Genomic DNA, 15,974 nt, shown 5'->3' with positions numbered 1-15,974 from the left:
AACAAGTTCCAGCCATCCCAGGAAACACTGTCGTGGCCCCTGGGGGAGGAGGGGTGCTCCAGTCTGCGGTGGAGGGCTCTGCTAGGGTGGAGGTGGGGCAAGCCCCCGAGGAGGTGGGCCAGTAGAGCATGAATCATGGTCCGCGTGAGCACGTGGGGTAAGATCTGAGTTAAGATGAAGAAACCCCACCTCGTAAATGTCCCTCTGCTTCTGGCACCAACACCGACTGGGTCAGGCGTCCCAACAATGCGGGACGCTTAGAACCCGTGGAGCCTGCTGGCTCTCGCAAGGGACAGTCTTAGTTTGGCATAGGTGGGCTCTAGGAAGCCCCCAGGGCAGGTAATCCACAGAGACAGAAGGCAGATTGGGGGCTGCCCGGCTCGGGGGTGGGGGGTGGGGGGGAGTAACCGCTCAGTGGTTGTCCAGTGGGGGAGATGAAGACGCTCTGGAACTAGGGAGAGGTGGTGGTCCCACAACACTGAGAATGTACTAAATGCCACAGAATTGCTCCTTTCAAATGGGTGGTTCCGTTCTGTGAATTTCACCTCAGCCGAACCAAAAGCGAAGGCTGGAGGCCCCGGGGAGGTGGACCCGGAGTCTTCAGAGCACCGTGCTGGTCCTGGGGGTCGCTCGGCCCTCAGGTGCTCTCATGCGCTGCCAGGTGCGTTTCTCTCATGGCTCCGCCCCCGAGTCGCTAGGCCAGGAGTGTGTCCACGCTCTAATTACTCGCATTGGCTTCCAGGAAAATGTTGTGAAATGTGGATCCTTTCCAGCAAATTAACTTGCAGACATAACTCCATTTTATAGTTGTCAGAGCAGCCAAAATCTGTTCCTTGGAGCCACAACATGTTGTGATGAAAGATGCTTCAGCTCAGTTTTCCGACTGGCATTCAGTGGGCATGGGAACGGGGAGGGCTGGTCGGGGCAGGACGCACACGCTCCAACCTGGGCTCTTGGGGTGGCAGCCGGACACCTGCCCCCAACCTGCGGCCGGACTCCGGCTGCCCTGTGGCAGTACTCCCCATTTGCTCCGTATCTTAGTGCACGTTCACCCTTGGGTTCTAATGAGAACCTCTTCACAAGAGCCCCCAGGGTCATGTTTGCCTGGGACCCATTTTACAGATGAGGTTCAGAGAGGGCCAGCCGTGTGAAGGATGTCACACAGCTGGGAAATGCCAAGCTGAGGTACGCCTCATGTACGGACAGAATCCTCGTTTGAAGTAAGGTTCATATCACCATTTCTTTAAGGACACAAAGGTACTCAGTCTACATTAGGGGGAGGCAGGATTGGGAATGAGAGGAAATGCCCCCTTCGGTTATTTGAGCCTTACAAAGAAACCGACGGGCTATGCTGGGGAACAGGAAGCAGGTCAGTGTGGCTGGACCTGAGTTTAACAAGTTAGGTAAGCTTCTCTTTGCCTCGGTTTGGTGTAATGTGGATAATAAGAACAGTTTCTTCATCGGGCTGTTACGAGGATTAATTAAGCGAATGCGTGCCAAGGGCTCAGCCCACTGCCTGGCTGGGCTGGAGTTAGCGCTCCAAAAACCTCAGGCATGGTTTTCCATTAGTAGGACTGGCATTCCGATCTCCTCTCCCTGTCACGCTCAGCCTCACCGCCCTCCACCCGGTCACCCAGAGGCCTGGGGGCCATCCTAAATTTCATCCAGACTCTGACTGGTGCATTTTTAGCATCTTGATGTCTGCCCCGCCTTTCCCTTGTAGATCCGCCTGACTTCAAAGGTGGCGATCTCACCCGTTCGTGAAGCATCCCGTGAGCAAGTGTTTGATTTCTCGGCGGGAGCCAGCACGGAGCTCCTCCACATCCCAACTGGGTCTCACCGTGGCTCTGAAACTGAGCTCCCATATCTAGGGACGTCCTTCCTTGTGCACCTGCCCTCTTCTCTCTGTGCTGAGGGTTCTAGAACACCGTGCTCTCTGTGCATTCCCAGGGTCTGGACGCCTGGCTCCTGGCCCAGCCCGTGTGCTCAGACAGTGCGGGGGGCAGGGATGCGCCCGTGAGCGCAGGGGTGGCTGTGTGTGCCGAGGTGCTGCCCCTAAACCCTTGTCAGAGCCAGCAGCCCCCGCCCATTTGGAATTCAGGGTACAAGCAGCATTCTGTCCTGGCTGTCATGACCAATCAAGTGACAAATATCTGTGGCCTGTGACTGCACTCCCAGAGACGGTGACATTCTTTCCTCCCCTACGTACCTGGGACTGATGACAGAACATGAAATCATTTTTGTCATAATCCACAGGCCACCAAAATGACCACTTTGGTGGCCCGGAATCATAGCGCGTAGGAACGAGAGAGTGATGCAGGTGAAGGCTGGAACGATGGGTATGGGCCTCTTGCCGTATGTGGATGGATGAGTAAGAGCAACCAGTTGTCCATTTCCTCCGCTGAGGGTTTTACACATGTAACCTCTCTTGCCAGCGTCCCAGGCACGCGATGAGACAAGTGCTGTAATGATCTCCGACAAGAAAGGAGAGGCACGAAGGGGTGTGGCAGCTTGAAGAGTATCCCCTCAAAAGATAGATCCAGTGTTAACCTCGGGCACCTGTAAATGGGACCTTATTTGAAAACAGGGTCTTTGCAGATATAATTAAGTTAAGGATCTCCAGATAAAATCATCTCAAGATAAATTGAAGGGCCCACCTTAAATCCAATGACTGATGTCCTTTCAGGAGAAAGGAGAGGGTGCTGGGAGACATAGAAAGGGCCATGCGAGGAGGCAGAGATCGGAGTGGCCGCAAGCCCAGGAGCGCGGGAGCCACTGGAGCCCCAAGAGGCAAGGCAGGGTCCTCTCCTAGAGCCTCCTGAGGGAGCACAGCCCTGCGGACACCTTGATATTGATTTGGCTTCCGGAACATTGAGAGAGTGAACTATTGTTTCCAGCCATGTTTGTGAACTTTGTTGAGCAGCCCTGGGAAATTAATAAGAGGGGCTAGGAACTTGCTCACTCCATCCAGCGGGTGTGGCAGAGCCGGGGTTCGCCTCTCTCGGTTTTCTGACTCCAAAGTCCGTTCCTCCTGTATTAAAGTGACTACCAGGACAAGTCCTGATGCACCCTTACACCTTCTTCCCTTCCAGGGCCCGGCACTCAGGCAAGTACACAGTAGGCATTTAATAAATGCACATCAATTGGCTCTTCCACCCCTGATGCCATAGAGCTGGCAGGGCTTACTGCTTGTATGACTCAGGAATAGAGACAGCTTTCGGCCTCAGAGTGTCAGCACGGCACAAATGAAGGGCCCCTTGGAAACCATCTTGCCATCGTCCCCCCTGTTTTGAAACTGGCCACCGGGCTGGACGGGGAGGAGTGGCTTGCCTCGGCCACCCACTCACAAGCTCTTCGGTCAGGTCTAGAACCCCTAATCCTGACGCCCACGTCCAGGAGTCCCATCGTTATAACAGTTGAATTCCACGGTTGGCGCCAGATGACTCCACCCTGCACAGCTCTTGTACCCCATCCTCCTCTGCGCTGAGGTGCGGCCCTTGCTCAGATCTCCTGCACTGGCCCCCCACCAGTCCTCAGGCCTCCAAAGTCGTCTTCTCCAGCCTGTCCTTCTTGCTGCTGATGGGGGAGGGGGCTTTCTGATACGGGACTCAGACCATGGTGGTACCCAGCTTGGAGGTCTCCCTGTCTTCAGGGCTGTCTCACAATCTGCGTTCCTGGGAACACCACCTGCTTTGTGTGACGTGAATACATTTTGGAGAAGGAGGGATTCTGAGGTCCAGTGTGTCTGGGAAATGACGACGTTCAACCATGTTCCTTCCTGCTGCACTTGTCAGAGCCTTTAGCCGGCTCATGTGCTTTACCGGCTTTCAAAGGTGGTCTAACTCAAAAGGAAACATGACTTGGAAATGTGACTTGATCCTGGAATCTTTTTTAAGTTTTAGTGGAGCAACAGAAGGGACTAGGGCCGGGAACCTGTGTGGTAAAGTGAGTCTAACTTCTGTGGTCTGGCGTTCAGTGCCCTTAGTGCCTGCCTGTAGATCTTCCAAGCTGTACTGGGCTTACCCACACCACCCCGGGCTCCAGCAGCTCACGCTGCTCGCTGTTCCTGGAATTCCCCGTCTGTCTGTCTGCCTGTCTCTTGTTCTCTGCCCTAATTCACCAGGGCTATCCCACAAAAGGTACAGCTCCAGAGTCATCTCCCCTAGGAAGCTACTAGGTCCCAGATACTACAGTGTTCATTACATGCGTCATTTTCTCCTCAAAATACCCCTCCGATATTATTATTTCCTACGATCTTCCTCTCTCCAGATTAGATTTGGGCTTCCTCTTCACCCCACCTTCCCTAGGCATCTCTTGATGGCAACATTCACACCCCCCTGCTGCATTTTTGCTTATTTGTCTGGCTTTTCTCTAGACCCAGAGCTCCCTGAGGGCAGGGACTGTCATGGTGTCTTGCTTGTTCTTCATGCATGTGGGCCATGAAGAAGACAAGTGGGAAAGGTTTGTTGACTAAATAAATGAACGATTATAATACAAGCCACAAACTATGTAGCTTGCTATGTACCAACCACTGTTCTAAGCTCTTGGTACACTGCTAATAAAAACAGCTAATCTTTACAGAGCCTCTGCGTGTACCAGTAAGCTCTGCTTTAAGAGTCTCATAAATAGAAGCTCATTTAATCTCCACAACGGCACAGCCAGCTGCTGTTGAGTCTGGCTGCAGAAGGAACGGGATGGGCCAACACTGCCATGGCTAGGACTGGGCTTTCCCTGCAGGACAGTGAGTGACAACAGCACCCTGCCTCCCCCCGACAGCAAATGACAAACCAAGCAGATAACAGGAGTTGGTTATGGTCTTGCCCAAAAACGATGTCCAGGATCCAAGCTCTGGGTACCCCTGATTGGATTAGAGATGAATGAAATGCCCCAAGTCTGTCTTAATTAAAACTTCTTGGCAATGACCCAGTGGGGGAACAATCAACCCTGAATCTATCTTCAGCCACTGGAAATGCCACCTCTAACTTCCACCGTCATGCACAGAATGGGCATGCAGAGCTTTCTAGGGCACAAAGTTCCTTCATACATTACTGGGGCGCCTGGGTGGCACAGCGGTTTAAGCGTCTGCCTTCAACTCAGGGCGTGATCCCGGCGTTACGGGTTCGAGCCCCACATCAGGCTCCTCTGCTATGAGCCTGCTTCTTCCTCTCCTACTCCCCCTGCTTGTGTTCCCTCTCTCACTGGCTGTCTCTATCTCTGTTGAATAAATAAATAAAAAAATCTTTAAAAAAAAAAACAAAACCAAAGTTCCTTCATACATTACTGATACCCAGCCCCAAAGCACCCGACGCACAGATGGAGAAAGTGAGGAGATAAAGGCGTAATTTCAGGACCGTGGAAACCGTGAGTGGAAAAGCCTGGACCGGACCGCCATTCTTAGGACTTCCAGCCTAGTGCCCAATACACCTGTTCCTTTATTACCACGAGCCGTGATTTTATTGACAACGCCAAGAGTTGCAATATTCATGTGGCCATTTATGGAGCATCCACTATGTGCCAGAAGTTCTTCAAAGTTTTTTTACATATATTATTTACTCCTCAGCAAAGCTAATATTTATAGAGCATGTCCTACAGTTTCGCATGTGTTAATTCATTTTATCCTCAGAAGGACCTTGTGAGGCAGTGCTATTATTCCCTCTAATCTTGGAAGCTGAGGCTTGGAGTAGTCAAGTAACAGGCCTGAGTGACACAGCGGGGAGACTCAGAGCCTTATCTGACCCTGCCTCCCTGCCCCTTTCTCCGGGGGTCATTCAGAATGATGATTAGACTAAACCATGTCTCCTTCAAAATCCAGACATTTTCCATTGAATTACACCACGCTTATGCTGAAATATGCTGAAATAAAATAATTCATTTTATATATATAAATACATAAATATGTATAATGAATTATTTTTATTTTCACACATACAATATATAATTTATGTTTTACATCCCAAAACCTCTACAAGATCATTGTATTAAATCTGCTAATACAACTGGAACCGAAGCCAAGGGTGTGTATGAAGAGCCAGGAATTCTCTATTGAAGGAAATCAGGGTTTCAACATAATCCAAAAGAAAAATAACTAAGTGGTCCACCACGAGCATGCACACTGATAAAAGTGATGTAAAATCCTATGGAAATTGGCTCTTGAATCCCATTCCTTGACAGCGCCTGTGTCCTTCCCTGCGACATACCCAGGATCTTTCACGGAGCCTAGTGTGTGTTGTACACCCCATGTGTACTTGTAAGCACACCAGGCTAACACACTGGGCTGCCTTCCAGAGCCATGGAACCCGTGGCTGCTTCTCTAGCCCCGCCCTGTGGCTTGGGAAGACCAGCCTCACCCCTGCTAACATCTCCCCCTTTCCCCGGAAATGTAAATACGCATGCAGTGGGATCGGCCACTCTATGCTAACCACACAAGACTAAAAATATGAAAAGAATACAATAACCTCCTAAGTTATAATTATGATCCTGTTGGTTCAGCTCTATGGATATTGCTGAAGGCTTTGATTGCCACAGCAGAGTGTGGCATGCTAGCCAATGTCTAGCTTAAAGGCCACGGCTTCCAGGATCTGTTCCTACACATAATTGCCTCCTTGAATGGAAACATAGAATTACCACGTTTCAGCCTAGAGGGAAACTTTATGGTAAATTTCTCTCTTCCCTGCACTTTCTAGGGGAAGGAGGTGAAGCCAATTGGAGGATTTCGGTGACTTCTGGCCCAGCTGGGACCAGAACCCAGGTGTTCTGCCCACTGGTCCTTTCTTCATGGCAAGACCTTGTCTCCATCTTGTAAAGCCTGGCCAGTGGGATGGCCAGATCTGTGCAGCCCACTGCCTCCTGGACACCTCCACCTAGCAGCCCCGCGGGCACTGCTCACTCAACATGCCCAAGCAAACTCGTCCTTCTCCAACTGTCCTCCTCCGGGGGTCTTGGTCCCAGCCCATGGTCTGCTCTCTGTCGCAGGAGTCAGAACCGGGGAGTCTGGACTCTGCCCCCACTTCTGTCTCTGCCGTTGATCATTTGATTGGCCCCAAGACTTTCATATTCCTCTTCCAGAAACTTCCTCTCTACTCTTTCATCTCTGCCTGGACACGCCATGGCCTCTCACCTACTCCAGCTAATACCACCTCCATCTGAGTCAGTAGAATCAATGAAACGGGGGTTAAAGGTGTGAATGTAGGAATTTTTCAGGCTTGCAAATGAAGCTCAGCTCCTATGCTTACTGGTACGATGGCCTTGGGCAAGCTACTCCACCTCTTATTTGTACCTCAGCTTTCCTCATCTGCAAAAAGGAAGAGCAATATTTGCTACCTAGTCTTGTGAAGAGACAATGAAATTGGGAATGTATTTACTGAGCCCACAGTAAGTGCCAGGAAATGCTAGTTTTGTCATTGTCGTATTATTATTCATGCGTTCAAATCATGTAATTAAAATCATTCCAAGTTTTTCTGTTTTCTATAGAATAAAGTTCAAAGGCCCTAGCACAAGAATTCCTAAAGACTGGCTCCAACCTCATATTTGGGTATTGCCTCTGTAACATAGCTCATTACGCCAATTGCAAAAAGTAGGATATTATTTACTTTTAATTATCTGTGACTTGTCTGATAATCTTAACCCTATTTTTTATATTCATGGACTCCTACTCACACTTCAAGACCCAGACCAAATTTCACTCTCCCTGTGGAATGTTCATGGAGTCTCATGCTATTCCTCTATTCCCCCCTTTCCCCCCTCTCCTGGCCAAGTACATCAATCTATGTTCTGGATTCTCAGCGAACCTGGGTCTGTACCTCCCTTGCAGCATCATGCTATAATTTTATGAATGGCATACATTTCCACCTTCCTCACTGGGCTGTGAACCCTTTGAGGGCAGGGATATGACCAAGTCAGTCCCAGGGGCTCAGGGATTAGAAGTAGACGCTCAATGCATCATAGCAGCAAAGAAGTTGGTCACAGAGGCCTAACTTCAGATCTCAGTGGCTACCATTGCTGGCTATTTGTCATTGGGCAAGCACTTAACCGCTGCTGTAAGTGTCAGATTCTGTGCAACAATAATGGCCCCTACCCCCTAGCGAGATAACATATGTGATGCACTGAGTACAGGGACAGACACATAGCAAGCTCTCAACAGATGTGAGCTAGTTACCATTATACCAACTCATCACTGCGTGAGCAATGAAATGCACATGTGCATGAGAGCCCAACTCATAGAGGTACCTTTTGTACCTGTTCCCCAAATGATTCAAGAGCTCCATCGATTCTTTGCATTAAAGTGTGCTGAAAAGCTGTGGAAAGCAGAGATAAGCAGCATGCCTGGCTTTCTGTCTAGAGCCCTTGGGGGTAATTTATATTTCTTTGGCTCTGTAGCTAGCCAGATGAACTCAGGTGTCACCTGCTTACATATTGCACTGAGACAAAATGAAACTGCTGTGTCAGCCTGATAACTTCTCCCTTGTTGGGACATTAGCAGCATTAACAGCAACTGAAAACTGGTTTCATTAAAGTGTGTGAGATGCTGCTCCGGGGTTGACCATTATTAGACTTCACAAGTCTACATGAGAAGAGAAGGAGGAGGAGAAGTGTCATTGGCCAATAAGTAAATCCAGAAGCTCTGATGAGGTGCAGAAACAAATGGAGCACCAGGACCACAAAATGACTTCATGCGAAACATGTCAGATTAAGCTAGTGGATTAAAAAAAAGGCCTTTGGAAGTTTTCCTAGAGGACGGTGCTCTAACTGGACGCACAGGGCTAGACTCAGTGCATTCTACACAGTCAATATGTGAAACTGGGGCTCTAATAGCTGATAGAAAAGTTCATGTATGTAGTGCCACTCTCTTAAAGGATTCCATATTCTCTGTTCATCCAAGAAAATAAATTATTTTTATTTATTTACTTATTTATTTATTTGGGAGTGAGTGAGCGAGTGCATGAGTGAGGGGAGGGGCAGAGGGAGAGGGAGAGAGAACCTCAAGCAGGCTCCCCACCGAGCATGGAGCCCGACACGGGGCTCCATCCCACGATTCGAAGATCATGACCTGAGCCAAAACCAAGAGTCAGATGCTTAACCCACTGAGCCACCCAGGTACCATGAAAATTAATGCTCTTTAAAATTTCCCACTGAACTTGCTATATATAGAAACCAAAAGCTTGGACATGGCACTCAGGAAGTGCATGATCTGGCCCTGCACAATTCTGCAGACTCATTCTCCTGGCCCACTTTGCTCAGCCCACACTGGCTTTCTTTTGGTTCTTTCTATGTGACAAAGCTCCTTTTTCACCTCAGGGCTTTGGCAAATGCAGTTCTGTCTTTCTGCAAAGCTTTTACATCCCTTTATAGTGAACAACACCTACTCATCCTTTAGGACCTAGCTGAAAAGTTACTTCCTCAGCAAAATTACTTTTGACCCCTCCAATTTAATTCATCATATCAAAGACCTCAGGCAATTCTGCCATTCAAAATGTAGGAGTTAGAAAGAGTGTCTCTCCCAGCCTAACAATGAGAAAAATCTAGAACATCTACAAAACCATAATTTTTCTCAAACCCAATTAGTCTGAAGTTGTCTAAGGAAAGACAGTTACTCTGAGAAGAGAGAGGGCTGTGAGTACTGGCTGACCTTGGGAATAGCACGGGAAGAACACAGGGATGCCACAGAAGAGGGTAAGAGACTTCTGCTAAAATGCTTACCAAATTGCTGAAGGTTGTGTTCGGACTTAAGTGAGAGAACAGAACCGTTGTTTGTCCAGATGCAAGGGGATTCACCCCTCCTCGCAGCTCTTCTCTGCTGACCTCACTGTGAATTCATGAAAGGACTAGGAGAAGGCAAGGAGGCTATAGAAACCTTGATGTGGGATTTGGGGAAGAGAGCAGCTACTGCTTCAAGAGGGCACAGAGTCCTTCCTGGATCCACCTCCCCATGCCCCTATGGAGCAAAATCCTTGAGCTAAAGGAGGAAGGGTGGAAGATTCTGTGACCACAGGGCACAGGTGAATATTCATTGAGCATGAGGGGCAAAGAACAGAAAAATAAAATCTCTACCCCTGGGAAAGGCACACAAAAAACCATCCTGGGCTCAGATAATTCATGAATTCCCATTGCTGGGAGAGACACAGGGTCAATGAGAAAGACCAACCCCCAAGACAAGACCATGGATGACCCAGAGCCCACCTAAGACTGGCTAAGCCAAGACAACAGGGAACATGTACTCCCTTCCCCCCTGCCACCCCAACCAGACCAAATATCCAGTAACAAGAAAGAGAAGTCTCCTGCCAGGAAACAGAAGGAACGGGGTGAGACCCTCTTGAAGGCACAGGCCCGTGGGGAAACCTAAAGCTGGAGGTGGAACAGGAACATTGAGGGAACGCTAACTCAAGAGGAGGTACATTGAGGATAATCATACCAACCCAGACTCAGCTCAACCTCTGATTAGATTAACTCAGTTCTTCCACACACACACAACACTAAAGGCATAGTTGTGGGAGAGACATGCCCATTTCCAGGCATAAACACTGTCCTACACAAAATGTTCAGTCTTTAACCAAAAGTTATGAGACACATGAGGAAAAGGAAAGAAGAAAAACAAAGGCAAATAGAAACCCAATGTGAAGAGACACAGGAATCTAAAGAACCCTATTCGGACATGAACCAGATGTTAGAACTAACAGACAAGGAATTTAAGACATTTCAAAGATTCTAGTGGAAAAAATAGACAGTGCACATTAAAAGATGGAGACTTCAACCAAAAGATGGAATCTATAAAAGAATTGGATGGAAATGCTAATAATAATAAAAACAAACCAAACATAGCACCAGAGATAAAGCATGCCTCCAACAGGCTCACCAACAGGACTTGAAACTGCCAAGGAAATAAGTGAACTTGAAGATAGGTCAAACAAAATTATTCAAAGAGAAACACTAAGAGAAAAAAGTAGAAAAATAACAGCATCCAATTGTTATGAGGAAATATGAAAGGTCTAACATATATGTAATTGAAATTCCAAAACAGATGAGAGAGAGAGAGAAAGAAAGAAAGAAAGAAAGAAAGAAAGAAAGAAAGAAAGCTAGATAGATAGATAAAGAATGAAATATGAAATATTTGCAGATAATGACCAGGAATTTTCCAAAAAATTATGAGTCATCAAACCACACATATCCAAGAAATTCAGAGAACACAAACCAGGATAAACACAAAAGGATAAAACACACACACACACACACACACACACACACACACACACACACACTTAGGCACATTATATCTAAAACCAAAGAATTATAGCAAATTTGTTGTTAGAAGCATTGCCATAAGCAAGGGTGACACACTTAAGTGCTGAAAGAGGAAAAAACCCCTGTGAGTCCAGAATTCTATTAAAATCTCTTTTTAAAATGTAAGCAAATGAAGACTTTTTCCAACAAACAAAAGAATGAAGGAGTTCACTACCACTAGGCTTTCACTATGAGAATTTTTAAAGCAAGCCCTTCAGGTAGAACGTATATGATGCTGTATAGAAACTGAAGCTGTGCAAAGAAATAAAAATATTGGAAACGGGAAAAAGGAAGGTAAATATAAAATCAATTTTTCTTATTTTTATAATAATTTTTTATTATGCTATGTTAGTCACCAGACCATATATCCTTAGTTTTTGATGTAATGTTCCATGATTCATTATTTGCGTATAACACCCAGTGCACCATGCAATACGTGCCCTCCTTGCACCAGCCTAGCCCAATCCCCCACCCCCCTCCCCTCTGAAGCCCTCAGTTTGTTTTCCAGAGTCCACAATCTCTCATGGTTCATTCCCCTTTCTGATTACCCCCCCTTCATTCTTCCCTTCCTTCTCCTACCAATCTTCCTATTTCTTATGTTCCACTGTAAAATATAATTGTCTGAAACAAAAATAAAATCAATTAGTTATGTATCTACAGTACAATAAAAAAAAGATGGATGGGAGGAACTGGGAGTATATTATTCTAAGATTCTTACATTATACATGAAGTGGTATGATTTCAAGGAGGATTCTGATTAATTGATGATGTGTATTATAAATATAGGGCAACCTCTAAACTATATTTTTTAAAAAGAGGTATAAATACTAACCCAATAGGGAAGTTAAAATGGAATCATTCATAATGATCAACTAATCCAAAATAAAGCAGAAAAAGAGCAGGAAAGAAACAAAGAACAAATGGACCAAAGAGAAGAAAAAGCAAGGAGGCAGACTGCAATCCAACCAGATCAGTAATTATATTAAATATAAATGGTCTAAATATCAATGGAAAGACAGAGACTATTATATGGATAAAAAAAGACTGCCTACATGACATGTACTTAAAATATAAAGATATAGGTTAAAAATGAATGGATGGAAAGAGATATATCAGGGGTGTGCTGGAAAAGGTATATTAGCTCATCTCTCCCCTCCTCTGTGTTTGATGATGTCACACTGATAACTTGAAGTCAGCCATGGTGAGTGGACTTACATCGTCAAAATCAGCAAAAGCTACAAATCAGTGCTTTTTTTCTTCTTCTTCTCCTTCTCCTCCTCCCCCTCCTCCTCCTCCTCCTTCTTCTTCTTCGTGTCCGTGTGTTTTGTTTGTTTGTTTGTTTTACCAGAGAGCTAGTGGTTAAACACTCAGCAGCACACCACTGGAATTACCATGCAAACGTTAACAAAAGAAAGCCGAAGTGGCTATATTATCATCACACAATGTAGACTTCAGAACAAGGAACAAGAGAGATATTATATAATGATACATGCAGCAATTTACCAAGAAGACGTAATAATCCTAAAAATGTAAACACCTTACAACAGAGCATCGAAATACATGAGACAAAACTGCAATGTGAAGAAAAATAGACAAATTCACAATTATAGTTGGAGATTTCAACACACTTCTCTTAGTAACTGATATAACAAGTAGTCAGAAAAGCAATAAGAATATTTAGGGCCTGAGAAACATTATCAAGCAACTTGGCCTAGTTGATATTTATAGGAGATAAGACCAAAGAAGAACATACACATTCTCTGCACAAGAACATGGAATATTCACCAAGATAGACCATATCTAGACCACAAAACAAACTTTACCAATTAAAAAGACAGAAAAGAAATCATATAAGGGATTTGGCCATCACAGAATTAAGCTGGACCTCAAATCATATTAGTGATCTGACCATCAAAGAATTAAGCTGGACATCAACAACAGAAAGATGAATAGCAAATTCCCAAATATCGTTGAAAATTATGAAGCAGACATCTAAATCACCCATGGGTGAAAGAGGGAGCCACAGGGAAGTTGGAAATTGTTTGTAACTGAATGAGAATGAAAACATAATATATTGACATTTGTGGGATACAGGTAAGGCCAGACTTAGGACAGAATTGACAGAGCTTTAAATGCTTATATTGGAGAAAAACCAATTTCAAGTCAATAATTTATATTTCCACCTTAAGAAACTAGAATAAGAACAAATTAAACCCAGAGCAAACAGAAGACAGTAATACAGATCAGAGCAGAAATCGATAAAACAGAGAAAATCAAAGAAACTAAAAACTGGTTCTTTAAAAAGATGAACACATGTGATAAACCTCTAGCCAAAATGATCAGGAAAGTCATAGAGGAAACAGAAATGACCAATTCAGGAATGAAAGAGGAGACATCACTGCAGAATCAACATTCATTAAAACAGTAACAAGGGTGGGACGCCTGAGTAGCTCAGTCAGTTAAGCATCTGTCTTCGGCTCAGGTCATGATCCCAGGATCCTGGGGTCAAGTCCTGCATCAGGCTCCTTGCTCAGTGGGGAGCCTCTTTCTCCCTCTGCCTGCTTCTCCCCCTGCTTGTTCTCTCTCTCTCTCTTTCTCTGCCTCTGACAAATAAATAAAATCTTAGGAAAAAAAAAAAGTAACAAGGGGATATTACATATAACTGTAAACCCAAATATTTGCAAGGTTACATAAACAGAGAAATTTCTTGAAAGGCATAAATAACCAAATCCTACTTAATATGTATTTACTTCTGACGTAATGAGAAATAGATAAACAGAATAGACCCATGTCTATTAAAGAAATTGGATCCATAGTTAAAAAGTTTCCTGTTAAGAACTCTAGGTCCAAATATGTCCATTAGCCAATTCTACCTAACAGATGCTAGAAATAATACCGACACTACACGAATTTTTCCAGAAAGTAGAAGAGGAGGGCATATTTCCCAACTCACAACGCCAGCGTTACTGTGGTACCGAAATCACACAAAGATGCTACAAGAAAAAGAAAACTAAAATGTCCCTTATTAACCTAGAGGTAAATATTGCAAATGAGGTATTAGCAAATTGATTACAGCATTATTTAAAAAGGAAAATACATTATGACCAAGTGGGATTTATTATGGAAACATAAGGAAGTTCAACCTTCCACAATCAATTAATGTATTTCAGCAGATTATAGAAGAGAAACCATATGATTATCTCAACAGACTGAAGAAAGATATTTCACAAAATGCAACATGTATTTATGATTTAAAAAAAAATCCCTCAGAAAATTAGAAATACGTGGAAACTTCCTTAACCTGATAAAGAGTAGCTAAGTACAAAAAAACTTACAGCTAACATCATACTTAAAGGTGAAAAAACCAAATGCTTTCTAAGGTCAGGATCAAAGCCAAGTGTATTGAATCTTCTAGCTAGAGCAAAAGACAAAAGAAAAACAAAAGGCACGCAGATTGGGAAAGAGGAAATAAAACTACCTTGATTTGCAGACATGATTATCTACATAGAAAGCCCACAGAATTTACTAACAAAGCTGGAGACTGATAAGTGAGTTCAGCAAAATTATAAGATTCAAGGTTAACAGACAAAAATCAATTGTATCTCTATAGATCAGCAACTAATGATTGGTAAGTAATTTTTAAATTTTTTAAATTTAAATTCCAGTTAGTTAACATAAAGCATAACACCCAGTGCTCATCATAAGTGATTCCTTAACCCCCACCACCTATTCCCCCCCCCTCCTCCTAGCTCCCCTCTGGTGACCATCAGTTTGTTCTCTATACTTGAGTCTGTTTCTTGGTATGCTTCTCTTCCTCTTTTTTCCCTTTGCTCATTTGTTGTAATTTTTAAATTCCACATATGAGTGAGATCATATGGCATTTGTCTTTCTCTGACTTATTCCACTTAGTGTAATACTTTCTAGCTCTCTCCATGTCATTACAAATGGCAAGATTTCATTCTTTTTGATGGCTGAATAATATTACATTATATATATAATATATATCATATGTAAGTATATTTTTATATATGCCACATCTTACATGCACCCCGATGTTTATAGCAGTATTATCTACAACAGCCAAATTATGGAAACAGCCCAAATGTCCATCTGCTGAGAAAAAGATAAAGAAGATGGTAACTAATTTTTTTTAAGGTACGATTTGGATAGCATCAAAAATCCAGGTATAAGTGGAACAAAATATGTGCAAAATCTGTGTGCTGAAAACTAAATAATGCTGCTGAGAGAATCCAAGATTCCTTAAATATATGGAGAGATATTCTGTGACTGGAAGACTCCACGCTGTTTGGGTGTCATTTCTATCTAAACTCATGTATAGATTCAACACGATCCTAACAAAAATCCAGCAGAATTTTTTTTTGTAAAAATTAACAAGTGGATTCTCAAGTTTCAACGGAAAAAGAAAGGATCTAGAACAGCCAAAGTAATTTTGAAAAGAAAAAAAAGGGTTCTCCCTACCTGATTTCAAGTATTATTGCAAAGGTACAGGAGAAGGATGATATCAGGCAGAACCTAAACAAATGGACCAACGAAACAGAAAAAGATCCAGAAAGAGACCTAAACATTTACGGTCAATTGAGTTTTGGCCGGTTGCAATGGCAATGCAGTAGAGAAAGAACAACGGTTTCAACAAAGGGTGCTGGAACAACTGGACAGCTCTATGCAAATAAATAAAGCTT

At 44.3% G+C, this 15,974-nt stretch overlaps 1 protein-coding gene across 1 annotated transcript in view; it reads right to left on the bottom strand.

The window, feature by feature from the left end:
- Nucleotides 1-15,974, bottom strand: part of STK32B (serine/threonine kinase 32B) — a 284,209-nt gene that overhangs the window by 30,893 nt on the left and 237,342 nt on the right. The gene's annotated exons all lie outside the window — the stretch shown is intronic.

The sequence above is a fragment of the Ailuropoda melanoleuca genome, chromosome 11 (assembly GCF_002007445.2).
Source record: "Ailuropoda melanoleuca isolate Jingjing chromosome 11, ASM200744v2, whole genome shotgun sequence".
Taxonomy (NCBI): Eukaryota; Metazoa; Chordata; class Mammalia; order Carnivora; family Ursidae; genus Ailuropoda; species Ailuropoda melanoleuca.
Note: the sequence above shows the minus strand (reverse complement) of the source record. Positions and strands in the feature narration are given on the sequence as shown.